The sequence below is a fragment of the Ursus maritimus genome, unplaced genomic scaffold, assembly GCF_017311325.1.
Source record: "Ursus maritimus isolate PB19 unplaced genomic scaffold, ASM1731132v1 scaffold_10, whole genome shotgun sequence".
NCBI lineage: Eukaryota > Metazoa > Chordata > Mammalia > Carnivora > Ursidae > Ursus > Ursus maritimus.
In genome coordinates, this window is record NW_024423344.1 from 74,202,645 (window position 1) to 74,226,728 (window position 24,084).

The window sequence follows — 24,084 nt, forward strand, 5'->3', positions numbered from 1 at the left end:
CTTCTGTAAAATATGTTTCCATATTAACATTTCAAATAGGAAAGCAAACTAAAAATTGCCATTACGATAAAACCTTTCTCTTAGAAAACCATAAAAACATTGGATTGAGGACAAGCCCAATTTAACGTTCTGACAGTAGCATCCCCCATGTCCACCTACCCATTCTCCAAAAGGCTGTGATATTACTTTGATTTGGTTCTTATTACTTTGTTTTCAGATTTTCCCATTCATTCAAATGTGGAGCATGGTGTAATCGTGGACGGTTTATGTGTTGTAGTCTGGGCTGTAATCCCTAGGGATTTTCATGTAAGTGTTTAATGATATGCTGAAGATATGCTATTGAATTCAAAGAACATTGTTAGTTCTCAGAAATATTAATTTGACTTGAATAACCCCCCACTCCCCAGGTTATGCTTGGTTTCTTACCTTGGGAAAATCCTAAGTAATTGAATTCACTCAAAGTTTGAAAGTTCGGCTTTGCAAAGTAGAGCTTTTGCAAATATATGCAAAGCAGAGCCATACTCTTAAATTTAACCCTTTTGGACCTAGTCTTATTTATCTGACTTTATATGTCAGCTGTAATAATGAAGACTACGCAGTTTAAAATAAATGGTTATTTCAAAGCACTTAAAGTGCTCATTAAACGTGTAAATTTTACCTTTTCAACTTTGGAACATTAAATAAAATGACATTTCCTCTCGGTTTTACAAAATAATATTCTCGTAGTCTCTGTTGAATACATGGTTTGGCTCCCAGAGACTTTTTGGTGTTGGGTCAAACTCCGTGTCTTCTTAAGTATCTGTATTGTCGTGCTCCTTTTGTTTCCTTGTTCCAGAAGAAAATGAAGACCTTTAACATCTTCTATTCTGGAAACAAGTACCCAAGTGTGTTTCACAAGGAAAACCAAGGATGTAACTTCTGTCCCACTGGTTTGAAAATCCAAAATCTTCTTTGCAAATAGAGTCCTTCACGGGGTACAACTGGATCAAAAAGTAGCCCGTTTTGTCTAAGTCTTTAGCCCCACATGTCCCCGGGCGTCTCCCAGATTAACTCTGTTGTGCCTGGATTAACCTCTCAGAATCCCGGTATTGTTTCTCCTCATTACATCCATCCCCCTGTCTCCTGTTGTTCTTGCTTTTCATTAGGCGGGAATAAACAGTAGAGGGTTTAGCCATGATAAGCCTCTCCAGCTTCATATTTGACACTTGTTTCCCCTTTCAATGTAAACATTTCACTTTGAATCCAATAACCTTGTCAATAGAAATCGTTAACATCGGGGAGTAGAACAGACTGTGCGAGCAAATACCAGCGAAGTCTCATTAGTCGTACAAAACCTAAAGCCAGAGATGACAGTTTTGCAACTGAATTAATGGTCCGTTGACCCATTTTGTTGTAAACAAATTGGAAAGAGTATTAGCATATGAGAACCATATCCGTTTTAATATGATGAATTTAAAACAAGTACAGTATGTCCCTGGAGCCTGTCCACAGACAGTTATTCATAATACACTCTATTCTTTCATTTTCTACCAAATCTTTTAAACAGACTGGAATATTACAGGCATTTAATATAAATTTGTTGGCCACGCACTGGATTGAAAGAGACAAAGTAAACATGACTTTATGCTGGCTGTGGATAGAAATCATTCCACCCTGAGCTCTAGTTATTGTCTCAGTTAAGATGGCTATTCCGGACCCTGCCCCAAAGGAAATCTGACATTGATTAGAAAGGCCACGAGCACAGGCCTCTGAACTAAGTCCTAGGGAAGGACGAGAGTGATGTTATTTTTCTTAGAGGGGGCATGACAAAGAATCGATACTGGGAACATTCTATGATGTCATAATGTGATTTACTAGCTGACCTGCCCGCCAACCAATGACTGAGGAAGACCCAAGAGAGCCTCGCCGAGCTCATCAGACAAGCCCTGCTCTTCCATTTACATGTGAATTTAATCTCGACATAAGCTTAGAACCCCACAAAGATTAGTCACCCTGTCATGATTAAGTGAAAATACTCACAAAGCTGGAATCTTGAGGTCACGGATTATCTATGGTTTTCCGTAGTTTAGTGACATTTTCTGTTCCGTTCTTCCAATAACAGTGCAGAGAGCCTGGGGTTTTTAACTTCATCTCTGAAAGTAATTCTCAAATGCAAAGCCACAGTCAGGTGCAAAAATAAGGGCTCAGAAGGCTTCCTGGGAAAGAGAGACAGTTCTTCTTACTATTGTTTGTCCAAAAGGAAAGAGGAACTCCTATGTTCTTTTCCCCGATACATGAAACAAATTTATCCATGTGCGAATTTTGACTTAGCCGCATGTTTTATCAGAAAGAACATTCAGTGTTTGATGCTGGGGCTAGAACCAGCTACACAATTTGGGAGGCCGAGGGCCTTTTGTTCAAAAATCGCTGAAGAATTCAAGAGGGCAAGAGCAGAGCATTAAACCAAGCTCAGGGCCATTCTAGGAGCGGAGCCTACGTGACAACCCAGATCAAGGGCCCATGACGCCGGCCTGGTGAGGGCAAAACCTTCAAGTTATTCAGTGGTGTTTGCTTAGGGGACTGAGGAATGCCTGATTTCTACTTCAAATCCTAGTGTCTCCTACTTAGGAGGCTCCCGGGGAGTGACAGGCCTAAGTAACAATGGGAGAAAAATAAGGCAGAAAAATATTGGAGGGGCTTGGGCAGGAAATCCGCAGAGCACGTTGGCAGATGGGACAGGGGTAGGCAGCCGAGTAAAGCCACAGTGTCCTCTTCGCGGCGTGGAGCCCAAGCCCAGTTTTGGAATCTCGCCCTTCTTCCCAAGGCCGACTTATTCTGGGGGAGGGGGGAGCCATGGAAAGAATCCAAACCCAAACAACCAAATGTGAAGACAGATAGACAGAGAAAGCGAGCTGGCCTTGGGCTCGGGAGGAAGCCTGAGTTCAGCAAGCTATTTTGGCCAAAAAGAAGCAAGAAGAAGCCAAAAAAGATACCCCACTGATGAGCGTGATGTTTGGGTCCACAGCAGCCTCCCTCCTGATGCAAGTGGTCACGAGTGTGACAGAGCGCGTCTGCTAACACCTCTGGATGGGGCAGGGAGTGTGGAGACACGGGGATGCGAGGACATCCTCCCGCCTCTCTTGAACGCAGCAAGGAAACCATACAAAGACACTGTCATTTCTGTGAAGCATTCTTCCAAGTAGAGGCTACTAAGCTCTCTTAACTCTTTGAAAATAACAGATGTTCTCTGAAGAAAATATAAAAAGAAATAAAAAAAAGAAGTCAACAATGATAAATAACAACAACAACAAAACCCAAATTAAATCTCCCATTGTCTCACAAGTCAAGTACGAGTGATGCTAACATTTCAGGGTATTCTCTAATCTTGCTTTTGATCCCTGCATTTCTGATACAACGTGGAAGTTGGTACAAATTGGCCTTCTGCTCTCTGTAGTCTGTTCCTTTTGTTAGTGGTATATCACGAGTGTCTCTCCATGCTACCAAATACCTCTCTCTACCTTTATTTTACATGACTACCCAGTGGTTGTTCATGGGTACTTCCTTAAATACTTGGTCTGAATATTTATGCTATTTATTAACTTTATCTACTATAAATGATTGGGCATGAATGTCCCTGTACATGTAACTTTCCAACATTTCTGGTTCTTCCACAGATTAGATTCCTCAAAGTAAAATTAGACGGTATGTGTATTTTAAAGACTTTTCCTACATGAGTGAGTGGAATGGCGGTTTGCAATTCCAACAGGGTTAGAGATTACTGCCCCGGCTAGTATTAGACATGGTCCTTCTGTTTCAATTTTTGCCAGTCTGTTAGGTGAAACTGTTGCCTTTTTATTTTAATTGCAATAAAAGAAAATTCTTGGGGAGGTTGTTCTCCTTCTGCAATTCTTAGGCAAGATGCACAAAATATAAATTCTCTTTCAATTTTTAAAATTATCCTTCTTATAAGGATGTCTACATTTCAGAGAAAAAATTTAACCCACCAACTTTCTGAAATAACAAAATGTTTGCATTTCAAGAAGTTCAGTCACATATGTCAAATTACAGGGTTTTTTTTAGAATACATTGGGGCTTTGATTGCAAAATGTATTTTAGAAATCATAAGATACAGAATAAAAGCATGGTAGTAGACCGAACTGAAATTGGGGGTTCATTTGGCATGAAAGTGTAGATGAAAATCTGGAAATTAAGCCCATTATGATCAACATCAAAAATATACATTGAACATGTATTCAAGTAAATTCAGTTAGGAAATATATAAAAAAGTTAATCACATTAGCAATCCTGAATATCTACAAACATTCAATTAAACTGAAATTAAAGATAATGAACTAGTATGAATATGTAAACTACAAATAAATATGCTTAATGTAAATGCACCTGTCACCTCATTATTTAAATGGAAGAAAAGAGAGATTTAGCAGACATCTGGTGGAACTCCTCCTTGACTGTTGACATTAGCCTTCTCCTGGTCATGACCCTGAAAAACGAATTCTTTCTCTTTCCTCTTGAAGTCATCTCAATATCATTTTTTCAATCAATCTCTCAATTTTTAGTATCTTTTGGAAGACCGATGCATGGGAAAATCAATGCATGTTCCAGGTTAGGCACCTCCCTTTTCAGCACATGGAAGGCCAGGAGGAGGTGAAATTAGATGGCACAGGTGTTGATGATGGCAACTCTATGTCTCACTTGGAGCGTCGCCAAGATGCCACTGGCAGCACACGACACCTTTTGAACGATATCCGTTAATGCTTTCCTTTCTTTCTGAGTGCAAGCTCCTAGGGCCCGGGAGATGTGAAGGGTTCGTGATTTTCTGCTGTCATTATCATGATCTAACGTTTCTATCTACAAAGGCACTGACACGTGAGCCGTGAATCTGAAACAGAAAAGGTGAGGGAGGATATTCCTAAGTGAGCCGTGAAGATAAATATTCGTGTAACCTAAAGGTCAACCTCTGGAATGAAGGTCAGCTGCCATCACGCCTTAGATTTATTATTGAACAGGGGCGCTACTCAACAAGACGGGACCTGGGATACAAACAGGATTTTTTTTTTTTTTTTGGTACTCAAATAGGATAAACAAAATATTTTAAGCAATATGTCTTGGAAATGTACTTTGTAACAGGCTTCTGTGTTTGCACGTGTGGCTGTAAGAATATTTTGTGTGTTGTATTGCTTCGGTAGAGATATGTTGAATGGCTGCAATTGCAAAGGCATGCTTCTCTTCACAAGACACTTGGAGAGGCAGGGAGGATGTAGGCGTGAGGGTCTGCCCTATTTTGGCTTCCTTGTGACCACAGAACAATCTGGAGTGGGATTGGAGAGGTTTGTCCATAGACCAAAGGCTAAAGCCATGTGGCTAAGAGTTTATGCTGTGAAGAGGAGATATATTGAAACACGATTGCTGAGAACACCGTGGCCACGGGCTAGCCCATCATTTCTTTCCTCAGTGGGATATTCAGACTAAATTGCAAGTGTGTGTGGCTACACAGAGCTTTCCTTTCCTCCAGCTCACATTGCTTCATAGAAGAAAATCTTAAAGGAATCAAGGCTGGGAAGAAAACATAATCAATGTCTAATTTTAGGTTGATGACCCCTAGTCCTTCTTCAAACCCTGCAACAGTTTCCTTTCTCATTGGAAATGTTAGTATCCTTGTTTGGCCTGTCAGGAAGTTGTAGAAAGAAGAGTTCGACCTCATTAGTCTCATTTTGCACAATAAAGAAATCTCCAAGGAGAATGTTTAATTTATTACCTTTGTGAAAAACAAAGCTCTGAATTATAGATTATAATTACTTTAAAGATCTATTTGCTTTGTGACTCTTTATCCATAAAAAAAATTTAAAGATAAAATTAAGGTATTTTTATTAATTTACTAAATATAGAACTTTATGGCTTAGTTATATAGAGAATGTTATAGTACAGCGTTTTAAAAATTATATGCTATTGTTTTTGTATATAGGTACATACAATGTTTTTGAGTACAGTCCAGATTTCCTAATGCAAGAATGCTACTCAGAAGGACACTTGGGTGGTGCGTCTAAACGTTATTAAGAGTTAAGGTTTGGGGGTGCTTGAGTGGTTCAGTCGGTTAAGCATTTGACTTCGGCTCAGGTCATGATCTCAGTGTCTTGGGATGGAGCCCCGAGTCGGGCTTCCTGCTCGGTGGGGAGTCTGCTTCTCCCTCTGCCCCCACTCATGCTTGTGCTCTCTCTCCTCTCTCTCACTCACAAATAAATAAATAAAATCTTAAAAAAAAAAAAAGAGTTGAAATTTGGTGTATACCCTTCACTTGGAGAAGGCTCCTCTTGCAATAAACAGAGCAAGGTGGCCACACAGAGGAGATCCCACAGGTGGTGACCATTGAATTATATATATATATATATATATATATAGGATCCCCCAAGTTTGGAACTACCTAAGCCAAACAAGCAATGAGCACATTTCTACACTACTAAAGGCCTAGGTAAAAATCCATTATTTTGAAAGAAAAAATGGTTCATTATAGGAAGTGAGCATTAAACTTCCCCTATCATCTTATTATCTATCTATCTATCTATCTATCTATCTATCTATCTATCTACCTACCTACCTATCATCTATTTCCCTAAACACACACACATGTGTATAGATAGGTACATAGACATATATATCTATGTGTCATTTCTGTATATAGACATAGTATGTCTAAATTCATAGGCATATAGCTATATGTTTATGTATACCAGTATTTAGAAAGAGATGTCTAGGAGATTTTGTTGTTGTCAAGGATAAAATGCCCATTGCATATATTTTTCCATCTCAAAAATCTGTCCCTTTTGAATGTCTACAGCTGAGGCCAACCTCCCCCAGTGAATTCTCCATACAGGAAAAGAGAAAAGATACGTATGGGCACATACAGCTACATAGATATTGGCATAGAGATACAGACACAGATATGTAGACGTATACTTCTTTCACCCATTTCATCTGGAATCTTGAAGAAGGGAGAGGTAAATAATCACTGTAGAAATGCAGATCTGGGAGTGTGAGAGCCTCTCTCAAGAGACTGAAGAATAGAAAATGAAGTCGGGGCGCCTGGGTAGCGCAGTCCTTAAGCGTCTGCCTTCGGCTCAGGGCGTGATCCCGGCGTACCGGGATCGAGTCCCACATCGGGCTCCTCCACTATGAGCCTGCTTCTTCCTCTCCCACTCCCCCTGCTGTGTTCCCTCTCTCGCTGGCTGTCTCTCTGTCACATAAATAAATAAAATCTTAAAAAAAAAAAAAAAAAGAAAATGAAGTCAGAGCTGGTTAGTAGGTATGTCATGCCAGAAAATTCTGCCCCACACAGAGGAATTGGCAAGGTTGGAAGTGCATACCTTGATGCTCCCCACCGCCTGATTTCTAAATTAAATGGGGGCAAGTGTGCCCAAGAATGTTTAGCTAACATTTTTAAAAATTCTATAAAATACTTTCATTCTCCTCAGTTTTTCTTATATATCATGAGAGCTAAAATTCTTTAATTCTACTCTAAGTGACTCATTATTCAAGGCGTTTTAGAACACATAACAATATCTGGAAAAGTAAATTCTTCATTTAACCCAATCCTGACCTTAAGACTTGCTTCGGCACCAGGTCCGGTTAACTCAGCATCATGGGCAGGTTCCAGAAGGGGCTCAGCCCACGGACCAGGGAACCACACAGCCCCCCATTCCAACCTCTCTCTCTTATTAGTCATGTAGATCTGGGCACTTAACCTAATCCCTACATCTCCATTTTCTTATCAGTACAATTTGGGGAAAATAGCATCTACCTCATAAAATTATTAGAATTTCTCTACTACTAGCAGAAAAGTAATGGAGTACCTTAAAATGTATTCCATACATGTTAGCCATAATTGTGTGTAAGATTAGAAAATATTTATTCATTTTCCTTTCTGTAAATTCAATATTAAGCTATTACACTGAAGTTATTGATCTTTAAAGTATTCATTAACAACTGAAAATTGTATTTGTAACTTACACTTGACATCCTAAGAGAGAGGTACTTTGAACTACTTTATCTTTTTATGGGTATTTTCTTATGATACCCTATTCTGTTTATTTTTCACTCTATCTTTGCATTGTCCCTCAGCAAGGCAGAAAGTTCTTAAGAGTAGGGCCTTCATTTTAATCTATTCGTAAGGCGTCTTCAACTGTCATTGATAGAAAACCCTCCAAGGTTAAGGGCTCCGTCTATGCCTCTATAACTTCCTGGAGAGGCTATCTAGTGCCCTATAGGCCTTAGACGATTGTTTTATTTTATTTACTGACTGAATTAGATAATTAGGCTATATATTTGAAAGGCCCGCACCAAATGGTTTACTGTCCCAGCTGCACGGAGGTGGTGCTAGATTTAAGAGAAACATATATTTTCGGTGTTTAGTTAACTGGAGTCACAGCAATGTATAATGACCCTCGCCCGGAAATCTTTGATTACTTGGACAACTCTAAGGAAATACATAACATGTTATAGATTGATTCTTCCTATCTTCTATATTTCTGTTGCTTTTATCTACAGATCATTAGGCAGAAATAGCTCTTGTTTCAGACCTATGTAAATCTTTCAATGGGAAGCCAAGGAGGTCTGGGTTTAAAATGTTACACTACTATATTTAATGGGATTACCTTCTAGTGTATGAAGTGAGAAATAAATTATTTGGGGAAATCTAATCAACGATGCTATAAAAATTAATTGCAAAAGACTGGGCTCGTTTAACTTTTGTTCTATAAAAATGGTCAATGAAAAAAATATGGTTAGTGCTGGTGTAGGGTAAATCCGTCAATAATTGTCAGGCAATATATAATACAGACTTTCAGAGAACTATAGGAAACTTGCTTGGCTTTACTTTCACAGGAAACATACAAGTGTGAAATCATTTTACCTGAAGATAATCTAAATTCGTATTTTTGCCAGAAGTCTTTTGCATGTTTTTCTCCCAACATTTATCGTGAAAATGTTCAGATACAGGACAGCGGAAGGCATTTTTAGGTGAACATCATAGACTCACGGCCTGGGTTCTGGCATTAACAGTTAACTGAAGTTTCTTTATCACATGTCCTACCCAGTTTTCCATCCCTGTATCCAGCAATGAATCATTGTGTGTTCCTGATGTATTTCAAAGTACCTAGCAGATTTACAATTCCTCCTAAATACCTACGCAGTGCACCATGATTTTGAATTAATACTTATTTACATCCTTCTGGTATAAGATTTACACACGATGAAATGGACCAATACTACGTGTATATTCTCTGAACTTTGGTGAATGCTTCCAACCCAATGCCCGCTCATGACATCACCATCACCCCAGAAGTGTCCCTCATGCTCATTTCCGGTCATCCTCACCCACTTTCCCAGAAGCCAGCATGCTTCTTTCCTTCTGCCACAGATGTTCTGTTCCTCCTTTAGACTTTTCTATCAGTGCAGTACGTTTCCACCTGCGAGGCACCTCTTTCACGCAGCCTAATGCCTTTGAAACTCACCCACACCCGTACCAAGGGTCCACTCCCCGTTACTGCCAGCAGCATCCACGTGTGGACGCACCACGGCTTGCTGGCCTGCCCTCCTGGGGATGGATGCCTGGGCTCTCCCCAGTTCGGGGCTCTCACGAAAAAAGCTGTTATGGACATTTGGTTCTAGTCTTTCTGTGAACTTAATGTTTTCATTACTGTTTGGTAAATCCCTAGGGATGGGCTTGCTGGATCACACCGCAGGTGAATGTCTGGTTGTTTTTCTTTCTGCCCCCTAATTTTATAAACTTTTTTTTTTTTTTTTTTAGAGGGGGAAGGGGCAGAGGAGAGGGAGGGAGAGAATCCCAAGCAGACTTCTCCACGCCCAGCACAGAGCCTGACACAGGGCTCAATCTCACGACCCTGAGATCATGATCTGAGCCAAAATCAAGAGTCAGAAGCTCAACCAACTGAACCACCCAGGCGCCCCATCCCCTTAATCTTCTCAAAGCACAATCTATGAGGTGGGTACAATTATTATCATCATTTTGCAAATAAAATAATCACAGAAATGTTGTGGACACACAGGCAGTAAGTGATAAAGCCAAAGTTTGACCCCAGTAATTTTGTTCCAGAATGCATGCCTCCAGCTCATGATAGAGTGGTGGCAAAACGAGTCTGGAGAAACGTCCAGAAGGCAGGTCACTAGTGCCCTGTAAACTAGTTTAAGGGATTCGGGATCAATCTTATGGGAGGGGCCTCCTAAGTTACTCATTTCTCTTCTTGCTACTGAAGGTTTGAAAACAAGGGTGTGCCATGCTTGGATCTGGGCTCTAGAAAGATGACCACATTCCCAGTTGTGCAGAGAAAACTTGAAGCTGAGTGGAGCTTTAATTATGGTAGCTTCACTCAACTATTCAGCCAGTATTTATTGAGCACCTACTATGTGCAAGAAGGTATTCCAGGAACTGGGAATCCAGCACCAAACAAAACGGCATCCCCCATGGAACTTACATTTTAGCGGACAGAGAAAAATGATAAACCAAAGAACAAAATATAATCTGCCAGCTGGGAACAAATATCTGGAATCTAATAAAGCAGTAAGAGAGAAATGGGGTTTTTCGGGGCATGAGCAACAGTTAAGATTTTATTGAGTGACCCAGGAAAGCCTCTGATCTGCGGTGAAAGCAGAGTCTGAGGAGCAGAGGGAGTAAGTTATGCAGATGCCTGGAGAGTCTTCCATTTAGAGGAACAGCATGTGCAAAGGTCCTGATGGGGAGTGTGTGTGGCCTGTTGGAGGAACAAACGAGGAAGAGTGGGTGGGAGAAGTTGCTTTCAAAACATGGCCGTGAAAACGCATATGTGTCCATTCCAGCGTAGTTGCTGCGAACACCAGAGCGGAGTTTATAGTTTCATCCTGTCCGGGGGCTACTGTCAGGGAGATGAAGAAAAAATGCCTGGATATTTCTGCTTGTGTGATTTCGGCTCTGTTCCCTCTCTTGGTTTGTTAAGATTAAATGATGAGTGGTAGGGGCGCCTGGGTGGTGCTGTCTGTTAAGGGGCCCACTCTTGATTTTGGCTCAGGTCACGATCTCAGGGTCATGAGATCGAGCCCAGAATCCAGCTCAGTGCTCAGCAGGGGGTCTGCTTGGGGTTCTCTCTCTCCCTCTGCCCCGCCCCCTCTTAAATAAATAAATAATAGAAGTAAGAAAGAGTTTATCACTCTTGTAAAGTATTTATGTATTTATGACCTTCCTATTCTTTTTTTAGCAATATGGCGTACCCTCAGGTCTTTGCTCTTTTTGAGAACATGTTGCACATCTAGAATGAATCTATTGAAATAAAGTCACCTTCTGTGTCCCCGTTCTGGTATCTTGTTTCAGTGTCGTACTAATAATTGCAAACATACCTTTGTGGTCTCCTGGTGGCTTCTTCATTTCTGGTTACAAACACGGCTATTTGAGCTTTTCAAATAAATGGAAGAAAGATCCTTGCCAGGAACCAGTCTTTTCCGGTGCTCTGCTGGCTTCATCAAATAGCTCTTTAGAGTTTGCATGGACTTTGTCTTATGCTGATAATCCTGGAAAGAACTTTCTGGAAGAAATCATCTAGTTGATATCTATGGAAATGTGAATTTCAGCAATTGACTACAAAGCTCACTTAGGACCTACAGGCCATCCTGTGATCGAACTTCTGGAACACATTTAAAGGGGAAGATGTTGCAGCCCATGGAACTGTCACGTCTAATGGAGCATAGCTGGAAAGCATGTGGAGGGGGGTTCCGAGTGCTTGGGTAGATGTCCCCAAGCACCAGAATAACATGAAACGTGTCCTTACATATTTCAAAGTGAAAAGTTGGTGATATCACATAGTATTGCAGTTTTTGTGGGTAATATATTCAAATCATTTCATCCCTCCCTCTTCTCCACATTCTGCCTTTTCTATTGAAGTAAATGTTAGGCACTAGTTCTGTTCTCTCAGCTAATTTTTAAATAATAATAATAATAATAAAAACCTCCATAGCCAGTCTTTGCAGCTAAGGCATGAGGATACTGCCTACCATTTGGTTTACTAATGTAATTATCAAATATGTTTTTAATAAGTCTGTGCACCTTGTACTGTGCTGCCAGGTGGTGGAAAGAACTTTCTGGGAGAAATTACAGCATCCAGATTCAGGGGTTGAATCCCACTGGTCTTCTATGAAGATGACCCTGATATCTAGTGGCTTTGAAAAGGGACACAGTTTAGAGAGAAAACAGTGCTGTTGTTCTCTTTTCGGGCTGAAAACCTTGCAAAGCATCTTTCTAATAATTGTCTCTTCCTCTGAGCTGATGCACAGAAAATTTCCAGTGCAAACCTGTTTTCCCTCATATTTCATTTGGAGCACACATGGCCCCTCTCCCGCCCTGCCGCTTCCCCCTGGGCTCTCTTCCTCATTTGTTTCCACATCTACCTTTCCACTGGAAGCGACGGCCTGAAACCCCACCATCTGTTTCTGTCAGAGAACTCACATCCCGGGCCTGTGGAGGCAAGGCGGCCCACACTCAGATGTGCACCAGCTCCCCGGGCCCACAGCCTGGACACGGTCCGAAACTGGGTGCGACCGAGCAAGCCGGCACTCTAGCCAGCTTAGAGCAGGCCAGACAGAGCTCAGTGGCTGTTCAGGGCTTTTCTTCTGGAAAGTTGTGGATGAACCCCAGAGAAATTAGTGAAATGTTCCACTGGCTTCCTGGGGCCCCTTGTCTTGACACAAAATGTCAGGCTTCTAAGGACTTGACTCGGTGAGCACAGCATCCCTGTGCACCTGTGGAGCCTCCCCGAGGATTGTCTGAAGGGTGATGGGGTCCCCACAGCGACAGCTCTGTCAGGGACAAGGAGAGAGGCCCAGGAGGGACAAGGGGAATGGCCTGGGGCTCCCCCAGCTCAGGGCCTATGTCTCCTCATGAAATCCTCCAGGGGAGGAAGGCAGATTCCTGTAGTTTTAAAGGTTCCTCTTGCTCCAGCCATTAACACGTGAAGCAGAGGCCCAAGAAAACTTTCATACTCCTTCTCTTGGCCTGTTTCCTCCCCATTTTTCAGCTCATCTCTCGGCAGACATCCCTCACCAGGCTCCAGGAGGACAAGGTGAACTCCACGTAGCCTCTTGTGCATGCTGTTTTTCCTTCCAGAGAACTTACCCCACATTTACCTGTGGGAGCACAGAAAGGCAGGTTTGCGAAGTGGCAGAGGAACTGATTCCAAAACCTAGGTTTTTATCTTTCTAGAGATTTGAAGGTTTGAGTTGAATCCGATATAATTTATTCCAATTGAGTATGTATTCTAAAAAATCTTACTTTTTGATACTAATACAATTGACTAAACCTTGATGTCACGAATGCAGCGAGGACTTTTTTTCATTCCATATCAAATACCACATGAATGATTTGTATATAATTTCAATTAAAAAAACCAGATGGTCATGTTTAAAAATAAGGGTAATTTAATATTATGCTTTTCCCTCTTTTATTTCTACATTCTGCATTTTACTTCCCAATCCACATTTGATCAGAGTATGTTAAAACAGTAATTTAAAAAAATAAATGGGTAATTCTCCCATTTCATGTCTTATGTGTAGTCCATATAAGTTATGTCGTACCCTGTGTTTGACGACATTCCTTACACTGGTATTTTTTTTCTTCCTCTTTAAAAGATTTTTTTTTTCTAGAATGGTAGCCTGCTTTCCAACCTGATCTGATCCTGCCCTCTTCCTTCATCTGCTTTTTTTAGGCATATTGCCCTTCACCTCAGCACACTTCTGTACAGCCTCCCCACGCCCCAGACACTCATCACTCAACAACAAATATCTTGGGAACACCAGTTGAATAAATGAGTTAGATTCTGGAACTTTCTGCTTCACGTTTTAATTTAGCTTCAATAAAAACTATTTAGAGACCACTTTTTGATAATCGTGCTTTTAAAAAAAAATGTAAGCCCCATCACAAAAATAAATTAAGAAGAGCAGCATTCAAAGAAAGAAGTTATTTGCCTACCTTTTCTGAGCTCCAGCATCTCAGAATCTCAGAAAGCACCTGCCCACGGTCAAGGTGGCCCCCCAGGTTCACTCTGCCCCACACTGGCCATGAGCCTGCTGTCCCGTGGGGGGCGGGGGCTTCAGGAAACCACTCCACACGCATCCTGGTTCAGGAGAAATATGAACGTCAAAGGGGAAAAGGAGGGAAATATATTTTTGTTTTTCTGGCATATTTTGTTTAATGAGATATGTTAACACCTCTTGAAGAAGGGCAGCAAACTCTAAGAGAGAGGCCTGAATAGATCCTCTCAAAAAATCTATTCCGCAGTTGTCTTGGAATGTAAAGACAAGATTAGTTGCTTCTTTTCCGCACTATGTGTGGATTACAGAATGAGACTTTGCTGTTGTTTTTATTGTTATTATAATTAAGTGGAAGGATTTAGAGAATCCTCACATGTGTAAGCGTTTCCAAATACTTTTCTTCATTATGTTTGGGCCTAAGCTCTTCTAGCCCTTTGCCTTATTCATTAATTCTCACATATTAACATACTAAATTCTCGCAGCAAGTCGAGGAGATGCTAATTTGCCCTAAGATCAGTAAAGGCACACACCTAGTATTAACGCGCAGGAATGATGATGAACAAGGGTTCATCGAATGAAGACCTGATTGTCTCGCTTCCCTGCTCAGGACTCTGCCTTCATTCCCCTCTGCCTTCAACAGAGCAGGGGGTGGTTGGTGAGTCGGGGGTTCAGAACTCCACCTATGCCCCCCGCCCCGCCCCGAATCTGGTTCATCTCAACTCAGACCTCATCCTGCCTGATCGGTCACATCCTGTCCCGTGGGTCCTTGCACTTTCTGAAATGCACCCTGAACTCACTGCTGCCTCCAGACCTTTCCTGCAGCTTGATTCTTTCACAAAGACCGTCTTCCTCTCTCTGCATCTCTTGAAAGAAAATTTCATCCATCATCCAACATTGAGGTTTCCAAGAACTATCCCGGTGCTGTCAAACGAATATTTCTCTACGTCATGCTTCCTGCGTCATTCATTGGTTCCTTTGGTACAAATGTAATGACAATTAGCTTTGTATTACAGACGCCGGACCTACTGCCACCTTCTCCAAGAGACTTCGGTTTCCTTGAAGACCACACTCCCTGTGTATGGAATTGAAGGAGCTGGTATGTATCAAATGTGTGTGCACGTTTTTCCAATGTTCATATATATTGTGATGATGTCATAAAATATTAATGAGCTCTAATTTCTTTCCTTTCAACTCACACAAGTAAGCACCTACCCAAATATCACGTTACCCAGCAATCCACCATGATGGCATCAAGAGAAATACTGTGTATTAACTTAAAAATATGTGTGAAACTGCTTTGGAAATTCTCCAGCGCAATGCTTACACTAACTGGTATTATACAGAGAGCTTTAAGTAGTGACCCCCCAAAATCACACCTACTTCTCTCTCTTCTCCAGCTATAGAAATTCTATTTTATGAACTTTTACAAACCATTTTCCTTTCCTTCATGGGTTAGCATTCTTTCCGAGGGCCTGAGAGACCAGTGCCTTGGCAGGGTAAACTAGCCCTGCTGACTCTCCCCAGATGAGACAGCTGCTCTGGTCAGTCTGCTGCAAGGCTGTGAGGCAAAGCCAGTTCCTGCGTCCAAATCTGCAGGCTGGTTCTGCAAGGGCCCGGCTCTCCTGACGTGCTGTTGAGATTAACTTGCGACTGAGGTAGGTGTAACGTTTTCATTTTTCCTAAGGATGTTGGTCTTATTCATCCCGAGGACGTGGAGGATTTCTGGATAGTTCTGGAGGTATCCCAGGATCCTGATTTACTTGCAGTCTCAAAGGCGTACTGTGGTACTTTTAAAACATGTCCACGAAACCTTTGGCATTCTTCCTATAAAAGGAAGAGACCAACTCTTCTCCCCTTGAATATGGGCCTGACTTAGAAGTTTGATTTTAACAAACAGAATGTGGCGGACATGGTGGTGAGTAATTTCTGCGGCTAGATCGTAAAAGACAGCATCTCTTCTGCCCTGATCTCTCTCTCGAGTCAATAGCCAGGTCTCAAGCGTCACCTCTTGGCTCTTGGAAAAGCTATCACAGCATGGAACTGAGATTTCTCGCCAACAACCGACACCTGTCCCCCAAAATGGCAGACCCACCAGTCCCAGTCAAGCCCTGGTTAACATCTTGAGTATGACTACAGGGGAGACCCTGGCTGAGCGGAGCCAGAGCCTACCCACCTACCTGTGGGGCTCTCAGACCCCTGAGCCACGGAAAATAGAAGACAAGAGCTGATTGTATTTGTTTTAAGCCCCCTTAGTTTGGGGGCAGTTTGTCATCCAGCTGTTGGTAACTAAAACAGAACGTGGTGTCTGGAAGTGGGTACTGCCATAACGAAAACCTTAAATGTAGGCTTGGATCTGGAATTGCCCAGGCAGTGGGGGCTCGGAGGGATTGCCTGGCTTCTACTTGCTGCTTGCAGAAGAAAGTACAGTAGAGGAAATTCTCGATTCCTCAAGGAGACAAGAATTATTGTTTACAAAACCCCAGACTCTCTATCAAAAGAGGCCAAAGTTAAAAATGCCTCTGGGGCAAAGATAAAGCCCAGAGCATGGCCAGGGAAGCATGGTACGAAGAGGTAGCCAAGGATGTGACTGTAAATTCCTTTGTTAAGACTGTAGAAAGACCTAGTCCATGCCTCAGCGGGCTGTCCAGAAAATAAGGTTTCTGAAAATCTTAAAAGTGCTGTCTCTTATCAGTCTCCGAGAAACTCCAGGGTAGAGAAAGGTTTGCCTCAAAGATATTTGTGGTTATGGCTTTTGTCTAAAGGAGTGAATGCCTGCAGGGATCATAAGAGACCCACACAATTTTTAGAAGAATTTTATCGCAAAAATATTTCTTGCTTGAACTATGAGGGACAGAAACAGTAGCACTGAAAAGAGACCTCTAGGACCCCGAAATTCCTCTCTTTTTAAAGATTTTATTCATTTATTCATAAGAGACAGGGAGAGAGAAAGGCAGAGGGAGAAACAGGCTCCCTGAGGAGCAGGCAGCCCGATGTGGGACTTGATCCCAGCACCCCGGGATCATGACCTGAGCCGAAGGCAGACACTTAACCAACTGAGCCCCCCAGTTGTCCTAGAACCCTGAAATTTCTACAAGCAAGAAACAGGCTGAGAAAACTATTGGGCTGAAAACATGAGCTGCCTTTCATGGAAAAGAAAGAGTAATTCAGAGGAAAATGGAGTGCACGGAGGGCGGAGCCCCAAGCGGTGGGCGGAGATTATTCCAGACCTTGACTATTCATCAAGGAATGGTAACACATGCCGCTAGATTTCAAAATCGCCGTGGACTGGTGCCTCCTATGTGTCCTCTGTTCAACCATTTTTTAAAGGGGAGGTGTGCACACTGGGGCCTTAAGTCTGTCTCACCGCTGCATGTTGGTGTCCCTTCAGCCCGAAGGACTTCAGATAGGAGCACGAGTCAAGCCAGCACATTCGAAGGGCTTGCTCGTGGCAGACCTTGACTTGGATGCCAGGACCCTCTAACGTGAGTCTCCGTTGCTGCGGTAATAAATGAGATGTGGGGGAGTGGGGGGGGAAGGTTAGTAATTCTTAGTTGGAGGGCAGACGCTGGTGGTTGTAAATATTTATTTCGGTGAGAGAGAGCGTGTGCATGTGCAGAAGTGGAGGGAGGGGCAGAGGGATTGGGGGAGAGAATCTCAAGCAGAGCCCCCCCCACCCCCAGCACGAACCGATGCGGGAGTCTCACCACCCTGAGACCATGACCTGAGCTGAAAGCAAGAGCTGGAAGCCTAACCGTCGGAGCCCCCCAGGCGTCCCCCTGGTTGTTACATAATACATTCCAGAGGTGGGAATCCCTGTGGACCATCTTGAAAGTTAACTATTACAGTGAGAGAATAAGTGGTTGCTCTTTATTCTGCTAAGTTTGGGCATAATTGTTTACGCAGCAATAGATAACTAATAGGCAAACAGACTATTACGGAATACTTTGTTTCTAATATATAAACAGACCAGGATGGAATGCTTTGCTTATTCCTCATGATTCTGAAGAGAGGTGCTGTTGCCTCCTGCCTCCTCTGTGCACGGAGCGCGGGGAGCTGGCGTGGCCCAGAAGGGCGCACGCCGGCGCCCCTTTTACTGGAGCTCTCTGCTTGGAGAGGGGTCCTAGGCACCCCAGCACCTCTGGAACCGACTTGACATCCTAGCAGCTGGGGCTGGCGGACAATTCATTAGCCGGTTTTATTTATCCATTTCCCAGTTTAGTAAACTTCAGATTTTCCCGTTTTACTGCAGTTCCAATCTTGGCTTCTAACGCTTTTGTATTCCTTTTGGTAAACAAATGTCATATGCCTTTAGGATAAGCTTTTTACACCCTGTCTTTTTAAATATGAAAGCTACTGAGTTTGCTTCCTCTCCAGGCTTTTTTCAGCACACTGTAATGTAAATCAGCCTCTCCAGATAGAAGCACAGAGAACGAGAAGATCAGAGTGGTACAGCATGTTGTTTCCAACAAGGTGGAAAATTCATCTGAAATGACAGAAATCCTGTGTAATGATGAATCTCTGAGGATTCGTGTGTCACAGCAAACTAGCTGATCGCTATGTGCAATTGAGCTATCGCTTAATATCAATACTTACACTCCCGTTTGAATGGAAAATGAGGCAATTAAAAGTTCCTAAATTCCTTGTTTTGAATTGCTCCTGGTCCCCTTGGGTTTGCCATAGCCCAGTTTTGTGCCTCTTATTTTGAGAAGCCCTGTCTTGCAAATTTGAGAGTTCATAGACTCCATTTTGAAATAGGCTTCATTCCAGAAATAGATTTTACTTTATTATTTTCCACTCCCTCTGGGATGTCTTGACAAAAATGGCAAAACCCAAAGACTTCCTGAAGGCTAATCTTTTTTCTGGGTCATATGATTCTTTTCGGTTTTCATCTGGAGAAGGTTTTCTGATAACAACAGGTTTGGCTGTCGGTGAACTGGAGAAAATCCTGTTGCTTTAACGTTAACAATGAGTAGGACACCAGTGCGGTGTGAGTATTTGCTTAACACAATAGAAGTTGGGAGAGCGCGGACTTGCAGGGGTCCAAGAGACCACGTGGGAAAATCCCCATTACTGCCACGGAGTCAAAAAGCAGTTTCTGAATGTGGAAACGCTGACGGGACTGTAGCAAACAATTTGGTCAACTTGAATTCCTACCCCAAGATTAAATGGGATTAAAAAGATCTCTATGAAGAAATGGTTAAATATTGCAATCAACAGGGATCTGCAAACCAAAAGGGGGAAAAAAGAGAGGAGTCAGTGAAATGAAACATGAGACACACAAAACAATATGCAATTAATATTAGCTGTCTCGGAGGCGGGTTTGTTACAAGGTGGGAGCCATGGAAGAGCGAGCGATCAGAGTTGCTGCTGAGGTCTCACACTCATTACTCACACGCATCCTGAAGTGTAAAATAGACAGTGATTAGGTGACAGAGATGCTCTATCTTCGGATAGTTTTCAGCTTTTGGCTCTGTCGGCTAAACAGTTTCCAAGTGGATAGGAATTGAGTTGAACCTGGTGTGTCCGAGTTTACCGGCCAGGCACAGCCCCTCCGACAGGGCTTGAATCCGTCACTGCCGTCCAGCGTGCCGGCTCGCAGCCCAGGAAGGCTTAGAATGTTGTGGGTCAAGAGCACGACCCGGGCGAGGAGTCAGGGAGCAGAGGTTCTGGGCTGCCTGACCAACTGGGGATGAGTGGATTTAATGCCATGGGTCCCAATTTCCTGTAGACGAAATGCGACACTCGGCTCGTTACCTGTCTGCTTCACAAGGTGGTTGAGAAGGAATCAAAAGTAATTGCACACACATGTGCACACACTCTCACACTCACACACAAATACACACATATACACACACAGGAAAGCCCTGCAGAATTCATTTTTTCATTTTGTTATTTTTTTTTACTCCTCCAGTTAACGAAGGGAAACTTTACGGAGGCCCTGAGCCAAGCTCAAGCTTGGGGCTCAGGCAGAAAGCCAGTCCGCGGGAGGAGTGGTGGGTGGAGAGGACGGCACACTATAGTTGATCCAAATGGAAACAAGCATCATACATTCGAATACTTAGGGTACTACTGTTGCCTTCATGATTCAAATGACGCCATGAGGTCATTACGCCCAACGGCATCCCTTGCCTTCAGGCAAGCACGGAGAAAGGGTGGGTCCCGAGTCTGAGACAGGTTTTAGGACTCCAAACCCCAGTCCGGTAGCCACCAGCCTAGAACCCGGGAGGAGGAGGCCCTCCGATTACTGCGAATCCTGACCAGTGCCCGCCCACGTGCTTGAGTTTTTGCCTGCAGTACAAACCAGTTAAAGTCATGGTGGCAAAGAAGCTTAAGTTTTAGGTACAGGCAGTCATCTGGGGGCAATTCATACTTTGTTTTATAACCAGGGATCTCAGTCATAGATGTCACTGGTCACGCCAGGGATGAAGACAATGCTGGAACAGCACGAATCTTTCAGTGTGGTTCTAACACAGGGTTTCTCAACCTCTGACCTATTGACAGGTGGGCCCGATGGAGCTTTGTGGGGGGTGGTTCCGAACGTTGTAGGGTGATTACCAGCATCCTTGGCCCTTCCCCCCTAGATGCCAATAACACACAGCCTTCCTCCCCGAGTCGGAACAACCAGGAAACGTCTGCAGACATAGTCGAATGTCCCCTGGGGTACAAGACTACTCCTATTTGAGAACCATTGCTCTAAAGACCGCTCACGAAACGAACTCGCGGACGGCTAGTCACTCAGGGTCACTCAGGGTAGATTTGTCTGGCAGTTGGAAGAGCCCAAGCCTGTAGGCAGATTCTGTATTAGTAAAAGGTCAATAGCATATTAGACATTTTTAAAGCAATTTTAAATGTGTATATGCTTCAAATACTAATGTGTTTTTGAAATTGAAAAGACTGTTGCCTTCTTATTAATAGACACTTTTATATTTTAATCAATAAGCAGGGCCATCCACTTATTGTATTACTCTCTTTTTAATTCCGCTTGCTTTATTTCAAATAAGATCCTGAAAATAGAGTATCAAGAAATAAAGTAATATAATATAAAATCAAACACATTAAAATGTAACAGCTGCAGTTTTCCTTCAAACTTTACATTTCTGAGAGACTTTTTTATCACCGTGCTAGCCAGATGCCATTTTTAAAGAAACAAACTTAAAAAATAAAAAGACAGATTTCCAGTCTCCACATACCTACATACAGGAACAGGTCTAACGCACATACGTATGTGTGATGCTTAATTTTATGTGGCCCCATGACGAGGCAAAGGGAGGCCCAGATAGCTGGATGAATGTTACTTCTGGGTGTGTCCGTGAGGGTGTTTCCAGAAGAGATTAGTGTTTGAACCGGTGGGCCGAGTAAAGCAGACCGTCCTCATCAAGCAGGTGGGCATCATCCACGCCACTGAGGGACCCAACAGAACAAAAAGATGGAGGGAAGTTGGACTCACTCTGCTGACTGCTTAGCCGAGGCATCAATCTTCCCCTGCCCTCAGCACCCCTGCTTCTCAGACTGGAACGTACACCATCTCAAAGCTCTCAGGCCCAGGAACTAAGCACTGGCTTTCACGTGTCACCAGCTAGCAGACGCCAGATAGTGGGACTTCTCAGCCTCCATTACCCCATAAGCCAATACCATATAATAAATATACAAATATAAATATGTGACTATATATATATATGAATATGTGCAACCTCTCTCTGTATATCTGCGTCTATGTCTCTATATCTCATTGGCTCTGTTTCTGGGAAAGTCCTCACTAATACAGTATGAATGTATATGTGTTTAGTGGGTTGAGTATTGTCCCCTCAAAACTCATGTCCGCTTTTAACTTCAGAATGTGACTTTACTTGAAAAGAGGGTCTTTGCAGATGTAATGAAGTTAAGGATCTGAAGGTGAGATCATCCTGGATTTAGGTTGATCCTAAATCCAATGACTCCTTCTAAGAAGAGGAGAGAACATAGACATGGGGAGAAGCCACGTGAAGATGGAGGCAAAGATTGGAGGGAGTGTCTATAGGCCAAGGAATGCCGCCTAGAATCTGGAGAGAGACATGGGATAAATCCTCCCTCAGAGCGTCTAGAAGGAACCATCCCTTTGGTACCCTAATTTCAGACTTGGGGTTTCCTGAACGGTGAGGGAATAAACTTTCTGTTTTCATAAGCTATCCAGTGTATGGCAATTGGTCCCAGCAGCTCTAGGACACTAAGACGGTGTGCACGTTAGCATGGGTCATTGTCTTAGGGCTGCCATCACAATACCGCAGACTGGGGGCCTTACAAACAACACACGTTTGTTTCCCACACTTCCGGAGGCTGCGTGGTCATAGATCCAGCTCTCAGCTCATCGGACATCTGGTGAGACTCCCTTGTTTGCAGATGGCTGTCTTCTCATTGTATCCTCACATGGCAGAGAGAGAGAGAGAGAGATCAGCCTTCTGTGTGTCTTCTAATAAAGGCCCCGCTCCCATTCATGAGGGCCCCACTGTCATGATCTAATCACTTCCCAAAGGCCTCATTTCCTAACACCATCACATTGGGGATTTCGGGTTCAACGTACGGATCTTGAGGGGACATAAACATTCTGTCCATTGCAGTCATAACCCCGTGAATTCCTGAGAAGTTCACGGATTCCCTTCATCCTTGCTCAGGCCTGTGTGGACTTTATCTTGGCTGATCCATCGGTGAGCAGAGTGTCATGAAATGTTCTGCACAGGGAAGGGATACAGTACTTTTTTAAGCATTAGGAAACATGGAAATGTCTTCTAACCACCTAAGATGTCTGGTTTTTTGTTTTTTTTTTTGAAGATGCTATAGGAAAACCATGATGGGAAGGGCATTGTCTCTCACCTCACGGGGTTCAGTAGATTCAATTAACATGGATAACAAGCAAGTAATCATCACATCTTGCATGATGTGTTCTGCTCCAGAAATGCTATAACTGTTGAGGGAACTCTAGTTCACTGAGTCACAAGTCCTACAGGAAGATGGGTATGCATTTGAAGTCTTATAATTGCAGGATAGTTGGGAGACTGACCAACCAAAGTAGCTTGTTTGTGCCCAATGGAGAAGACCCAAGAGTAAAGAAGGACGGATTATAAAAGCAACTCAGATGGAGAAGACCCAAGAGTAAAGAAGGACGGATTATAAAAGCAACTCAGAGCCGTTGGGCCCAGACTTGATGAAGAGGCAGCAACGTCTAGCACAAACTCAGGGTCTTCGGGGTCAGATGGAGATTCCCTGGGTCCTCTTTCTGCTTCGTCTTTGCTCTGGGCTCCTGACGTGAAATCATTAAACCGCGGGTTTCACGTCGATGAGAAAGCACGTTCTGTGTGCTCCTTGCTAGACTTGGCCCATAATGGGCACTCATTTTGGAAGAGCCAAGGACGTTTGGAGTAGATTCTGCTGAATGACCCCCCCACACACAAACACCCATACCCATTTCACAAGTGAGGAAAATAAATTAGGAAAAAATATTGTCATGGAATTCCGTGACCGTCTGCTCAGTCACCATCTTTAAATTGATTGCGTACAAGGCCCAGATGTGCAAAGTGTGATGCACTTTCCTCCAGTAAATCCCAAGCTGACTTTGCATCAGAAAGAACATTTATGAAAATCCCAGCTGGCTGTTTGCCTTTTGAGGGACTCACTTCGGGTTAGGAGAATTTAGAGAAAATGTCACAAGCTTTCAATTTGTGAAATAGTACTCTCCCTTTTAAAGTATTCGTGATCTCCAGAAAATGGAATTTAATGTGTCTATGTTTATCCTTTTGACAACTAGATATTTAAACACTAGTTAAAATCATGAAATCTGAAATTATAACTCACCGCCACATTATAATGTTCAGGAATTGAAAGATAGTTCCAAAAGGATAAATAAAAAGTAAAATAAATGAAAGGTCTTTTATTGCCCCGCTCCCTATTGCTATTGAAGAGAACCCAGCTTCAAAACAGAATCACCTTAACTTTTTTGAGGGAAGTATATTTGTTTTTAAAGCTTGGACTTCAATGGATTGACAGAAAACC

The 24,084-nt window shown here is 42.8% G+C and overlaps 1 long non-coding RNA gene across 1 annotated transcript; it reads left to right on the forward strand.

Annotated features, from left to right (window-relative positions):
* The first annotated feature begins 15,644 nt into the window (after window positions 1-15,644).
* LOC103657548 lies at window positions 15,645-18,682 on the forward strand. The gene is made up of 3 exons (XR_566883.2): window positions 15,645-15,716; window positions 17,450-17,543; window positions 18,436-18,682. It is a non-coding gene; the product is annotated as an uncharacterized LOC103657548 (long non-coding RNA).
* Window positions 18,683-24,084: the final 5,402 nt, after the last annotated feature.